This window comes from Stegostoma tigrinum, chromosome 20 (genome assembly GCF_030684315.1).
Source record: "Stegostoma tigrinum isolate sSteTig4 chromosome 20, sSteTig4.hap1, whole genome shotgun sequence".
NCBI classification, from domain to species: Eukaryota; Metazoa; Chordata; class Chondrichthyes; order Orectolobiformes; family Stegostomatidae; genus Stegostoma; species Stegostoma tigrinum.
Window position 1 is genome coordinate 6,504,709 of NC_081373.1, and position 15,625 is coordinate 6,520,333.

Genomic DNA, 15,625 nt, shown 5'->3' on the forward strand with positions numbered 1-15,625 from the left:
CAACCAATCCAGAGATAGAGAGAGCAGGCAGGAAGGTGGAGGTGAAGCCCAGGGTCAGACATTGAATGGTGGAGCAGACTCGACCAGCCAAAAACTCTTGTTCCTGTTTGTTTGCGTCCTTATGTTTCAAGTGTGCTGAGATGAGACGGCATTGACCCGCTGCTGATAGGGAGGTGAAAATTCTCAGCAGTAAAACACTGGGGTTACGTGGAAATCTGTTACAACTTCCATAAAAAGGAAAGCCCTGTCACAGCGCTGGTAGCAATGTTTCCAGCTGAAGAGGGGACGAGTCCTACCTTTTCCAACACTCAGATACAGAGATCCTCAAGGGCATGACCTGTGGGGAAGTGATGGTTTTAGTTTTCACAGACACGCGCTCACATGTGCACACACACATACATGCACACGCGCATACGCGTAAACGCACACACACACACACAAAGTACCAACATGCACACACACGCACGCACACACACTGGCACACGCACACACACACACACACACACACACACACACACACACACACATATGCACACACCCACACACACATGCACAAGTCTATGGCGTGAATCATTTCATCCAAGATGTTTATTTATTTGCAAATATATTCTATTTTGTTCATAAAACACAAAATTTGTAGTCATAGTCAGTCAGTGTGGCATTTTATAAATTCCAGCTTTCGAAATAAAACCAGCCTGATTCTGGTTTAAAATTCTGAGACAGATTCTGAACAAAGCCTCCCATCTACAATTCAGTATCTGACCTGAGATGTCACCTTTTGTATAGCCCTAAGGCTATGCCTGATTGTCATGACAGCACAGCACTGACCTTGGCTTTATAAACACTTTACACACTGTCTAACACACTTTGATCACCTGCAGAGATTTATCATCTGACTGTCCACTCACACCAGTTATATGATCTTTTGATCACTATTCCCTTGATCCCTCCGACTATAAATTCTGTGTCTGTGTGCCTTGCTTTCTCACTGCCCCTGACAAAGTGGCTGCACTCTGAAAGCTTGTGTGATTTCACATCAACCTGTTGGACTATAACCTGGTGTCGTCCAACGGAGAGGAGTCAGGAATACATGAGAGATCACAGCACTGTGCTCTGAGAGGGTTGGAGGAGATTATAGTGGTGCATTTCCAAACAATCAGCTGTAGTCTGAACATTAAGAAGTTGGTCAATTTTGCGACCACTGCGCCTGGGGTAACCACATTCGGAACTTTTTAACATTCATTAAGTATTTCCCTTGTTAGCGTATGAAAGTAAACTTCATTCCTGAGGAGGCTAGATGAGCTGTTTCCCTGTCATTTCCTTCTTGAAAGTCATGTTGCATGAAATCAGTTGAGGAATAGGGCAGAGGACTCTAGTGAGTTGACTGACAGCCATTAAATAGATCTTAAAGAGAGTCATTAACTCACTGCGAGAAAAGGAGCAGCTCTGCCCCGCTTCATGTGCAATTAAATCAGCAACAATAACCGTCCACGAGAACCATAATTTATTATTCCTCGATTTTTCTAAAAGCATTACAATCCCTTGCTGCCCAGGCACCAAGGTGGCAGTGTTGCCAACAGTGAGCTCCCCACCAAAGGCTTTGTTTCTCTCCAGGTTCCTTGATCCAAAATGCTCTTGGCATTCGGAAAAAGTTGCCCAATATCCTCAGTCATATGTGTTTTGACACTAAAGACAAAAGTGTTTGGGTTGGAACTTTCCAACAAGCAAAGTCCACGTCTGTCCTTCCTCCCACTATCTTGCTCACAGCTGATTCCTGTCCACAAAGGACACAATAGCCTAGTGGTTTTATTGCTGGATCGCAGAGAGCCAGGTAATGTTCTGGGGGCTGGGTTCACTTCCCATTATGGCAGGTGGTGGAATTTGAATTCAATAAAAAAAAATCCAGAACTAAGATTCTAATCATGACCATAAATCCACTGTCAATTGTTGGAATAACCTATTTGGTTCAGTAATGTCCATTAGAAGAGGAAATCCTTACCTGGTCTGGCCTACATGTGACTCCAGACTGCCAGCATGTGGTTGAGTCTTAACTGCGCACTGGGTTATGAGAGATGCTGCTGAGCCAGCAACACCCTCATCCTGGGAATGAATTTTAAAAAATTCAAATAGCCTCTGTAACAAAAGCTAAAATAAAATTATGAATGGAAATTAACCAAATGAAAATGGAATCTTATCAAACTTCAAATAACTTCATTGACTACAAAATCCCTAATTGGGGCTGTTAACCTGGGCCAATCAGGGAGCCCTGGCTGACAGATATAAACAGGAGATTCAGGGAGTCTCTAGGGGCTGGTTCTGAGCTGGCTTGTCACAGCCACTGCACTGTGCATGTGTAACTAAAGGGGGATGGGATACCACCCTCTGTGCAGTTATTTCAGTGACAATACACCTCAGCTCTGGCCGTAATCTACCGATCGTGAAATATTGAGGTGTATTGAGAATGGAACTACAGGGGTCTCTGGGTTGTGAGCAGATTCTATTCTGGGGACTGTACACAAATTGGAACACTATACAGGACAATATAAAATAGCTGCTGGCAAGTATAGGAAATGTTTCTATGTCAGATATTTAAAATTAGGTCCCTGGATGGGATTGATTTTGTAATGATGAGTGTTCCTAAGTCAGATGTTTGTAAATTGGGACCACCTGTATTAAAATGTACAGCCTGGCCACAAGTTCTCTGAAATCCTACATCAACAATACCACATAATCAACTGTCCTAGTGGGTCCTTATGGGTTTAAATCTTACCACCCTAGCGAGTGATATTTAATTCTATGGCTCTTGTGGTGTAGTGTCTGTCCCTCTGAGCCAAGAGATCCAGGTTCACATCCCAGCTGGTCCAGAGATGTGTTATGTTAACTATGAGCAGGTCGATTAGCAAATGTGTCAAGCTGCCACTCTACGCATGGGGAATTTGATTAGAAATCTAACACTAATCAATTCAGCTGCAGTGAATCAGAACTGGGACTGCCACAACAAAAATGCAACTCCGTGCTGACACAGTGCAAGAAATTAACTCTGTTCTCAAAGCTAAATTTAAAATGTGGCAAAATACAAATGAGACTTGCTGTGGAAGGCATGAGGAGTGTGTAATTGAGCAAAAATTAAATCATGTTACCCCCTCCAGGAGATAAAAGGACACATTTCATTCCCTTCATTGCTGCGATATCTTCAGATTAAATTGACTGAAACTATTTCATCTTACAGAACCAGAAAAAGCAGTTATCTTTCAACAAACTTCTGATAAAGATTCCCAGGCACTCATTTCTTCCTCTTTGGCATTGAAGCAACAATTACATTTATATAGAGCCTCTTGTCAAATTTAGCATCCCGTAGCACTACACTGAAGTGTTGATCAGCTAAAATTTGACACCGAGCCACTTCAGGAGATATTGGAAAGAGAAAGATGTCCAACGTTTTGGCCAAGGACAAAAGCAGAAATTACTGGAAAAGCTCAGCAGGTCCGGCAGCATCTGTGGAGAGAAATCAGTGTTAATGCTTCGGGTCTGGTGATCCTTCCTCAGAACTGAAGCGTTAACTCTGATTTCTCTCCACTGACGCTACCAGACCTGCTGAGCCTTTCCAGTAATTTTGTTTTTGTTTTGGTCAGGGAGCTGGGGCTTAAGGATGTTGTAAGTTCGAGGAAGGTGCAGATGTCAGACTGTCCAGAAGGGAAATTCTAAAGCCTAGGGCCCAGGCAGCTGAAAGTTGACCAGTGGTGGTGAGTCGAGAAGCTGCATCTTACAGTATATGTAACACTAGCCATCACAATGAGCACCTGTTGGCTTTCTCTGTGCAGTTAAATGTTATGTAGAATTTTCTTCTCTATGGCCTTACAATGAGAAACAGGGCTTTCTGCCCAACACTGTTCTACATCTGGGTTCCACACAAGTGTCAGTGTGCCATTTTCTTCTATCCTCCCCATTATCTCTTACCAAGCCTCCCCTTAACTTTATGGGCCACGTCCCATAACCAATGTGGTTAATCCTTTCATTACTCCACTACTCAAGAAACATTGGCTATTGAGTGTGACATAACAGAGAGGGAGAAGATCACAGGATTGGGAGGGGGCCATTAAGCCCAATGAGCCCTGCTATTGAATAGGAAAGGTTAGCGAGATGTGGGCCAGGAGCAGGAATGTGGGACTGGCTTGATTTGGGATTATGTTTGGCCTGGACCGAAGAGTCTGTTTCCGTGCTGTATAAATCTATGATTCTATTCACTTAGGTTGGGTTAGCCAGGCAGCATGCACTAAATTTCATGTAAACTAGATTAAACTAGATTACGCATCTTTTGAGATTTTTGCCTAGGTTGGATTGCTATATCAATGAAAGGTGGTGTTTAGGACCATAAGACGTAGGACCAGAAATTAGGCCATTCGGCCCATCGAGTCTGCTCCACCATGCAACCATGGCTGATAAGTTCCTCAACACCATTCTCCTGCTTTCTCCCCGTAACCCTTGATCCCCTTGATAATCAAGAACCTATCTATCTCAGTCTTAAATGTACTCAATGACCTGGCCCCCACAGCCTTCTGTGGCAGTGAATTCCATCGATTCACCGCTGTCTGGCTGAAGAAGTTTCTCCTCATCTCTGGTCTAAAAGGTCTTACCTTTACTCTAAGGCCATGCCCTCGGGTCTTAGTCTGTCCTATCAATAGAAACATCTTCCCAACATCCACTTTGTGCAGGCCATTCAGTATTCTGAAAGTTTCAATTAGATCCTCGCCCCCATCCTTCATCATGTATCGACCCAGAGCCCTCAAACATACGTTAAGCTTTCCATTCCTGGGACCATTCTCATGAACCTCCTCTGAACCCGACTCCAGGGCCAGTTCCAAAGATATGAGGCCCAAAACTGCACACAATAACACCGAGACACTTTCAACAGTTATGTAGTGACAAAAGCCTACATTTACGAAAGCACCGAAAGTGTGTTAAAATCCAGGTAAAATATCCTACTTTATCTTTGTGGGATATTAAGATACTTTATAAACGATTGGGTGAAAATAGGCAAGAGTACTTCAACAGAGACCTGACTGACAATATTAAACCTGACATGTGCAGCAGTGACCAACACAGCATGAATCAGAGGCTGAAGTGAATGAAAGTAATGTTTGTTACATTGAATCAGTTGGGCAAATTCAGACGAGTTCTTCCAGGTTAAATTAATTCTCCCAAAGCTGAGAGTGGGTCTTGGGGATTGACAGCTTGCATGAGGAAGCAAGTGGCGGAGATTCTCCCAGCGCAGAAAGGCTGCCATTCTTCCACCTCATTCTCCAATGCAAGAGTCGCGACCCATTTCAACTCCCCCTCCCATTCTTTAGATGACATGTCCATCATGGGCCTCCTGCAGTGCTACAATGATGCCACCCGAAGGTTGCAGGAACAGCAACTCTATTCCGCTTGGGAACCCTGCAGCCCAATGGTATCAATGTGGACTTCACCAGCTTCAAAATCTCCCCTTCCCCCACCGCATCCCAAAACCAGCCCAGTGCATCCCCTCCCCCCACTGCATCACACAACCAGCCCAGCTCTTCCCCCCCACCCACTGCATCCCAAAACCAGTCCAACCTGTCTCTGCCTCCCTAACCTGTTCTTCCTCTCACCCATCCCTTCCTCCCACCCCAAGCCGCACCTCCATTTCCTACCTACTAACCTCATCCCACATCCTTGACCTGTCCGTCTTCCCGGGACTGACCTATCCCCTCCCTACCTCCCCACCTATACTCTCCTCTCCACCTATCTTCTTTTCTCTCCATCTTCGGTCCGCCTCCCCCTCTCTCCCTATTTATTTCAGAACCTTCTCCCCATCCCCCTCTCTGATGAAGGGTCTAGGCCTGAAACGTCAGCTTTTGTGCTCCTAAGATGCTGCTTGGCCTGCTGTGTTCATCCAGCTCCACACTTTGTTATCTTGGGTTCCCAAGCATCTGCAGTTCCCATTATCTCTCCATTAATCAATGGATAAGGATGAGCGAACGCAATCAAAGTTTTGAGCATGAGATGAAGGGGGATTGAAACACAAATGTTCTTATGCAGCGAGTAGTCATGACTTGAAACACATGGGACGGTGGAAGCAGGCACAGTTAGGGATATCACAAGGAAACTGAATGACCATTTGAAGGAAGCTTGCTGTGCCAAAGGGATAGAGCTGACTGGATTGCTCTACAGACAACCAGCAGAACCTTGAGGAGCTGAATGGCCTCACAATAATGACACTATAACATCAAATCAGGGAGCTTCATGTTAGATTACATGGGATTCTGGGAGAGCTTGCCAACCCAGATACAGAATTAGCTGGACAGTAGGAGATAGAGGGTGGTGTTGGAAGATTTTATGGACTGGAGGTTTGTGACCAGTGGTTTTCCACAGGTATCGATGTTAGGCCCACTGTTGTTTGTCTTTTATATGAACAACTGGGATGACAATTAGGAGGTATGGTTAGTAAGTTTGTGAAAGACACAAAAATTGATTTGTCGATAGTGAAGAAGATTATTTAAGATTACAAAGACGTCTGGATCAGTTGGGTCAATGGGCTGAGGAGTGGCAGATGGAGTTTAATTTAATTAAATGTGAGGTATTGCATTTTGGTAAAACAAACAAGGACGGGGCTTTTACAGTTAATAGGGCCCTGGGCAGTGTTGTCAAACAGAGATCTAAGGGTTCAGGCACTAGTTGTTTGAAAGTTGTGTCACAGGTAGAGAGGATAGTTAAGAACGCATGTTTGCCTGCATTGCTCAGACCATTGAGTACAGGGACTGGGACATCATGTTGAGTTTGTACAGGACATTTTAAAGGCCGCTTTTGTAGTGCTGTGCACGGTTCCAGTCCCCCCTGCTATAGGAAGGATGTTATTAATTGGGAGACAGTTCGGAAAAGATTTACCAGTTTGTTACCAGGCCTGAAGAGTTTGAATTATAAGGGAAAGCTGGATAAATTGGGATTATTTTCACTGGTTCATGGGAGGTTGAAAGGTGACCTCACAGAGGTTTATTAAATCATGAGGGGTATAAATAAGGTAAATATCCATAGTTTGGGGAGGTGGGGGTTCACAAATAAGAGGTTTATTTTTAAGGTAGGAGGAGTAAGTTTTAAAAAGGACACAAGGGGCCACTTTTTCACACAGAGGGTGGTTCATATTTGGAATGAGCCAGTAGGACGTAAGATACGCAGGGACAGATACAACGTTTAAAAAGCTGGCACATGAATAAGAAAGGTTTAGAGGGAAATGGGCCAAACACAGGCAAGTGGGACTAGATTAGTTTGGGAAGCTTGGTCAGCGTAGACTGGTTAGACCAAAGGCTCTGTTTCTGTGCGGTATGACTCCAGTATCATTGTATTTGTTCTTCCCTCAGGCTGACTGTCTGTCTTCTACCGAGATGGTGGCTTGTTATTCTGAGTCGTCAGTACCTCCTTCTCATCACCTATCCCTTGTTGGTATGTAATATGATGGCCATGTCTGCCATGTTATCATCCTGCCTAAGCCTCGCGACCAAACACCGCAGGCAGCATTACCTCTAATTTGGTTTCCCACTTCGTGGACCCCTGGGGTCTTTGCGCGGCAGTGAATTGTAAGTCATTTCATGATCCTACTGGCTCACCAGTCACCATGCACTGAATGTCAGAACAGATGTGCAGCTTCAAGGGAGCATGGGCAGCTCCTCATGATGCTGAGATGACAATTGCCCACGCACACACCTCCATTTGAATGTTAGTTGTCATCCCTTTCAAGAAAAAAAGCCGTTAAGTTTTCCAAAGACATAATAGGTTAGTGTGGCATTTAATTTATCCTTTGATCATGCTTGTGCAAGGCTAGTTTCTAACGTTGACATATTTACAGGAGAGGTCAAACTACGCAGCAAATACCAGATCTGGAACAACTGAGTAAATGCATGTTTAATGCTTCCAACAGTGGGTCTAGAAGTGTCAGTGGATAAGAAGGAACTGGCCACTAACTTCAAGAAGGGGCAACTCGAAAGAGCATAGGGCTTTCTGTATTCTGCAAAATGAGCCCTCTCTTCCTCCCCATGTTTATTTCTACCTGTCTACTCACCCAATGAGCTATGTTGTAGGCAGGTTATTTTAAGTTCATGGGATGTGGGCATCGCTGACATTTCTTGCCGAGTCCCTAGTTGCCCCCTTGACTTGGTTGGGGGTGAGCTGCCTTCTTGAACCTCTGCAGTCCTCCTGCTGTGGGTTGACCCACAATGCCCTGAGGGAGGAATTCCAGGATTTTAATCCAGAAACGCTGAAGGAACGGTGATATATTTCCAAGTCAGTATGATTAGTGTCTTGGAAGGGATCTTGCAGGGGGCGGTGTTCCCATGTATCTGCTGCTCTTGTGCTAGATGGAAGTGGTCGTGGGTTTGGAAGGTTTGGTCTGTAGTCTACGGGGTATATCTCTCAGGAATAAAGCAACTAAATTTAAAATAAAATCTTTTGGGCTGGCTCACAGCTATCGCCTGTGAATCATCAGCAGATTTATTCCCTCACTGAGCAACTTGTTCAGCAACTCAGTCTCTGTTTTGCTGTTTATAGTATTCCAAATGCTCAGTGTGCTGGGGCGGGGGAGATGGAGGAGATGAACCCATTGATGTCGCTGTTCCAGCTCCTGTCTATTTTATCCAGCCTCTTCCCAAAGCAGCTGGTCCATCAGAAACACCAGCTGGGATTTGCACTCACACTTGGTACTCGAACCTGCAAGGTTCTCACTGAAATGGAATCGAAGGTACAGTCTCACCAAGTTAAAAGCACTGAGCACCCAAACAACATCAAAATTTAGATTAATGTTGCTTCTGAATCAAAAGCTATGGCTTTGATCTTAAATTCTTACTTCTGCTTTTCTGAGGACAAACCCGAGGGAATTGTGTTGAAGAAGTGATTATCACTTGCCTTCAGGAATTTGTGCTGCCCAGTGATGCACTGATTCTCAGCAATTAAATTAGTCAGGATGATTTATTGCGGTAAATCACTTTGATGAGAGACGATTTGTTTAATGCTTAGGTGAGACCCTGGAATTTACAGAACACGCTGAGATCCATTATAATGCAGGGGTTTGACAGGGTTGAGATCCATTGCAATGCAGGGGCTTGACAGGGTAGGGATCCATTGCAATGCAGGGGTTTGACAGGGTAGGGATCCAATACAATGCAGGGGTTTGACAGGGTAGGGATCCATTGCAATGCAGGGGTTTGACAGGGTAGGGATCCAATACAATGCAGGGGTTTGACAGGGTAGGGATCCATTGCAATGCAGGGGTTTGACAGGGTAGGGATCCATTGCAATCCAGCGGTTTGAACAGTGTAAGGATCCATTGCAATGTGGGGGTTTGAACAGAGTAGGGATCCATTGCAATGCTGAGATTTGACAGCGTAGCGATCCATTGCAATGCAGAGGTTTGAACGCCGTAGGGATCCATTGCGATGCGGCTGTTTGAGTGGGGTAGGGATCCATTGCAATGCAGAGGTTTGAACGGGGTAGGGATCCATTGCAATGCAGCTGTTTGAACGGGGTAGGGATCCATTGCAACACAAGGGTTTGAACGGGGTAGGGATACATTGCAATGTGACTGTTTGAACGGGGTAGGGATCCATTGCAATGCGGCTGTTTGAACGGGGTAGGGATCCATTGCAACGCAGAGGTTTGAACGGGGTAGGGATCCATTGCGATGCGGCTGTTTGAACGGGGTAGGGATCCATTGCAATGCAGAGGTGTGAACAGGGTAGGGATCCATTGCAATGCGGGGGTTTGAATGGGGTAGGGATCCCTTGCAATGCAGGGGTTTGAACGGGGTAGGGATCCATTGCGATGCGGCTGTTTGAACGGGGTAGGGATCCATTGCAATGCGGCTGTTTGAACGGGGTATGGATCCATTGCAATGCAGAGGTGTGAACAGGGTAGGGATCCATTGCAATGCGGGGGTTTGAATGGGGTAGGGATCCCTTGCAATGCAGGGGTTTGAACGGGGTAGGGATCCATTGCAATGCAGGGGTTTGAACAGGTTAGGGATCCATTGCAATGCGGCTGTTTGAACGGGGTAGGGATCCATTGCAATGCAGGGGTTTGAACGAGGTAGGGATCCATTGCAATGCGGCTGTTTGAACTGGGTAGGGATCCATTGCAATGCAGGGGTTTGACATTGGAATGCATCTCTGCCTATTCCTATAGACAGTGGATTTTCTGGAAGCATTGCCAATCTGTATGTTGCCAAGGTAATGATACCCATCCTGAGACTCAGAATGCCCAAAGCTAGCACACATCATTCAAGGCAATCGGCTAAGGGCCGGAATGTATTGAAACAAGAACGGAAATTGCTGGAGAAACTCAGCAGGTCTGGCACCATCTGTATAACAGAGATAGAGAAGCAGAATTAACATTTCGGGTCCAGTGACCCTTCTTCAGAACAATATCAATGTACTCCCACCCTCTGCCATCAAATTATCCAATGCCTTTGTAAACTATGCATGTACTCTTAGAGATTAAAATAGAAGCAAAGGATTAAAATGAGGTTCCGCATGATATGTATAGTCATTTTATGATGCACAATTCTCCTGACATTTGTTTGAACCAAAGTTCCGATAATTCACATGGAAACCATGAACAATGCTACTTGAATATCAAAAGCTGATACCAATTCTGCAACAGGGAAGGTGATGGCCTAGTGGTATAATCGCTGGACAGCTGATCCAGATAACATTCTGGGGCCCTGGGTTCGAATCCTGCCACGGCCGATGGCGGGATTTGAATTCAATAAATATCTAGAATTAAAGAGTCTATTGATAAATGTGAATTCTACTGCTGATTGTCAGGGGGGGAAATCCCATCTGGTTGACTAATGTCCTTGAGGGAAGGAAACTGCCATCCTTACCTGGTCTGGCCTACATGTGACTCCAGGCCCACAGCAATGTGGTTGACTCTTAACTACCCTCTGAGTAATAATTGCTGCATCTGAGTAATAAATGCTACCTCTGGGTAATAAATGCTGCCTGGCCAGTGATGTCCCTCGTCCCATGAAGGAATAAAGAAGGGGAGAAAAAAATTTCCACTCTTAAATGACTGCATCCACTCTTACCTTGAACATGGATCGCGCAGGCCAATTAGCACCATGTTCCTATCAAGCAAGGAGTGTTGTCCTGTTCCTGTGGTTGCAATGTAAGTGCTACACGAGGAAATCTTGATTAAACTTTCTATTAACCGCATCAATTTATTATTGGGAATGATTTTTTTCTGGCTTTGTGCTCTATGCCTCAGTTCACACGTATCATCTATCACCCTGGTACCGTTGGATTTGATTGACGAGGCAATACTGATGGAGTATCACACAGCTGAAATGAAAATAAAAATGCTGCAGAAAACAAAAATCTGAATGCTGTCAAGTCCATGACGCACATAAGCCTTGCCAGCTGTGAGACAGCAGTTAGATCACAGACAGTCATCATTTAAGGTGAGAGGGGAAAGATTGAAAAGGGACCTAAGGGGCAACTTTTTCACACAGAGGGTGGTGCGTGTATGGAATCAGTTTCCAGAGGAAGTGGTGGAGGCTGGTACAACTAACATTTAAAAGGCTAAAATTGTGATCAGAGATAATGGGAACTGCAGATGCTGGAGAATCCAAGATAACAAAGCGTGGAGCTGGATGAACACAGCTGGCCAAGCAGCATCTTAGCAGCACAAAAGTTGACGTTTCGGGCCTAGACCCTTCATCAGAAAAAGTTTTTCTGATGAAGGATCCAGGCCCGAAACGTCAACTTTTGTGCTCCTAAGATGTTGCTTGGTCTGCTGTGCTCATCCAGCCCCACACTTTGTTATCGCAGAATACAGAGTTACAGCTACAGTGAGGGTGCAGAGAAAGATCAATGCTAATAAAGGAGAGGGCCATTCATAAATCTGATAACAGTGGGGAAGAAGCTGTTCTTAAATCTATTGATACGTTTTCAATTTTTTGTATCTTCTGACCGATGGAAGAGGGTGAAGAGAGTGTAAATGGGGTGGGATGGGTCTTTGGTTATGCCAGCTGCTTTCCCGAGGCTGCAGGAAGTATAGACAGAGCCAATGGATGGAATTGTGTGATAGACTGAGCTGTGTTCACAATGTTTTGTCGTCAGCCACTTTCTGTGGCAGTGAATTCCACAGGCTCCCCACCCTCTGGGTGAGTAGAATGCTCCTCATCTCTGCCCTAAAAGGTCCAACCCTTATCCTTAGACAAGGATAACTGGACCTTTTTCTCACTTGATGTGACACCACTACATAAATCGTGCCTGTGCTGATCCTTTGATTTCTGTTGGATGAGTTGAAAAGTTGTGAAAATGTTCACAACTGTTCTTTGCTGAGATTGCACTAAACTTCACCAATATCATGGATTCAGTGATCCCAACAGTGAGGCAGGGTGCCAACAAAAATTTTTTGCCATAACAAAAACAGTTGGCTAATAGCATATCCTATCCTATAAGCCTAGGTATTAGCTGGTGACTGGCCCATGCAGTTATTGGAAGCAGAGCAGCAATTGCTCCCACTGTGTGAATGAACACATCCTCCTCAGCCAACATCCCAAAAACAAATGATAAATTATCTTGTTTTAGGATCTCACAATGGATAAAATGCTGAGGCTGGTGTCTGTAACTGAAGGACCTATCCTCTGTACTGTTCTATGTACGTGAGCACACACTTCCCAGTAATTCAGACAGACACTGGAACATTCTGGAATAGCAATATAAATAGTAGCAGACAATTCAGTTTTTCGATGCTGCTCTGCATTTGAATAAAAGTCAAAGCTCACTGCCATCTTCCATTGTCCCTTGGGTAACCATAAACGAGTGGCCACAACCCTCTGGAACAAAGCATTCAAAAAACCCATTGTGAGCGATGTGTTCTCTCTTCAATGGCCACAATCCTATTTTGTAATGGGTCCTCTAATTCCTGGCCCTCGGTTAGCAGAGATCTCACTCCAGTTTCTACCCTTTGAGACACTTAAGGGTATTCTGTTTCAATGAAATCACCTCTCTCTCTCTCTCTTCTTGAGAACACACCTCAAAATAGAATCACACAGCATAGAAGAGACCTTTCAGCCCATCACATCAGCACTGCCCTATTAACACTAACTGTCAACTTCCAGCCCTTGGTCCACAGCTTTGAACGTTAAATCATTTGTTGACATGGTCAACTCAATCTCTCCTCAAGGAAACCGCTCTCCAGTGAAGTTTCGTTATAAATACTGAGACCAAAGCCTTCGCGAAAGTCACAGAAAATGGCTACAGCACCCACTCAGGCCATTCAACCCATCATATCTGTTATGGCTCGCTGTAAGAGTGACTCCACTCCTCTGTCCTTTCCTCAGAGTTCTGCATCTGATTTTTCCTTTTGAGGTGCTTATCGAATTCCTTCTTAAAAGCATTCGCACCAAACAAATACCTCACTGGCAGCAGCATTGTCACATCGACAGGAAGGGGCACCAACGCTCCGGCGCCTTGTGTCTTCACTGTTCTAGTATCTCCACACCCAGCTGAATCCTCCCACGCAGGAAGACTGAATACTGATATCGTATCAAGTAGTGGCTTCCCATCAGAAGCATCTAGTGCAGTGGTAATGCCCTCCCTCTGAGCCTGGAGGTTCAGATTCAAGCCCCACTTTCCACAGAGCTGTGTCACATGTCCAAACTAAGTGGATTTTTAACGTCTATCGATGCTGGAGATCAGAAACAAAAACAGGAACTGCTGGAGAAAATCTGGCAGCGTCAGTGAACAGGCAAAACAGTTAAACATTTGGGGTCATAGAACGCCCAAACAGTGGAAGCAGGCCATTTGGCCCATCAAGTCCACACCAACCCTCCAAAGGACATTCCATCCCCTACCCTATCCTTGTAACCCATCTAGATTGCACAGCCCTGGGCACAATGGGTGATTTAACACGGTCAGTCCACCAAACCTGTACATCTCTGAACAGTGGGAAGAAATCAGAACACCCGGAGGAAACCCACGCAGACTCGGGGAGAATGTGCAAACTCCACACAGGCAGTCACCTGTGGATGGAATCGAACCCAGGTCCCTGGCACTGTGAGGCTGCAGTGCTAACCACTGAGCTAAAATGCTGCCCCAAATCCAGAGGGAGGCCGGTGGCGGGAGTGGTGGGGGCTGGAATTCCTATTTTTGCCATACCAAACATTGTTTCAGTTTCGGCTACAACATTATATCTCTTAATGCTAACTAATGTTTTCCCTTGCTTTTTATTTTCAAAAAACTTTGCATGTAAATATTCCAACTCTAACTGATGAACATGGTGATTGGTCTCTTATTGGTTTTAGTCCGTCCTAACTTCTTAATCCCACTCATCTCCGCACTCACTTGAGTTTATTAGAGTCATAGAGGTCTGCAACACCAAACAAGGCCCTTTCGCCCACTGAGTATGCTAATCCCATTTGTCAAACGCTTGGTATGTAGCTTCACACGCCTTGACACCCAAATGGATTTCTATCTTTGCCACTCTTAGTGCCTTCCAAGTTCCCAGCACAGTCTGGGCGAAAACAAATTCCTGCTGATTTGTATTTCCAAAGACTTTTATAGCTCGCCAGACTGGCGACCCCTCTTCAGGGCACAAGAAAATCTCTTGGATTTTTCTCTCCACACACACTGCCACAGCCGCTGGGTTTCTCTAGCGCTCTTTGATATTAAAACAAAACGGCCTCCTCGCACACGAGATCCTCAGCCCTCAGCAATTCCCATCGGGGTATTTTCTAAGTTTACACAGTACTACACAAATGCAAGTTGTTGTTGTAACAAAGTCCAAGCCCGTCCAAGGAACAAATAAATAAAGTACACAGTGCACCAACACTTGCAAGTTATCATTATTTCAGATTAACAACTCTTTTCAAACTTCTGTATTTACAGGGACAGGAATGCACAGTAATGTCAGTCACACCAGTGGCCCAAATGATTGGAGACTTGCAATAGAATCACAAGTTCAAATCCCACCACAAACCGAATGAATTAATAAATCTGGAATAAAATGCTGGACCCATCTGGATCATGCACACCCATCAGGGTACCTCACTCAGCATCCATGTGACTCCAAACCCACTCTTAAGTGCTCCCAGTTTTGATTTATTGTTGTCACAAGTACCAAGATACAGTGAAAAGTATGGTTTTGCATGCTACCCAGACAAATTGTACCTTACAGAAGTACATCAGGGTATTAGAACTGAAGGCAGAATATAGTGTTACAGCTACAGAGGAGATGCAGGAAAAGATCGACTCGAATATATGAGGGGCCTGTTCAGGTCACCCAACTGTCCTGAGCTGCTCTTACGAAACACTTCTGGTTGTACCTACAGACAGACAGCATCACTTCAAGAAGGTACTTTCTCAAGGGCAATTAGGGATGAGGAACAGCATCCCATTATTCCACTTGGGAACCCTGCAGGCCAAGGGTATCAATGCGGACTTCACAAGCTTCAAAATCTCCCCTTCCCCCACCGTATCCCAAAACCAGCCCAGCTCGTTCCCACCCCCCTACTGGTTCGTCCCTTCCCGCCACCTATCCCCCCATCCTCCCTCAACCCCCACCACCTCCTATCTACCAGCGTCATCCTGCCTCCTTGACCTGTCTGTCCTCC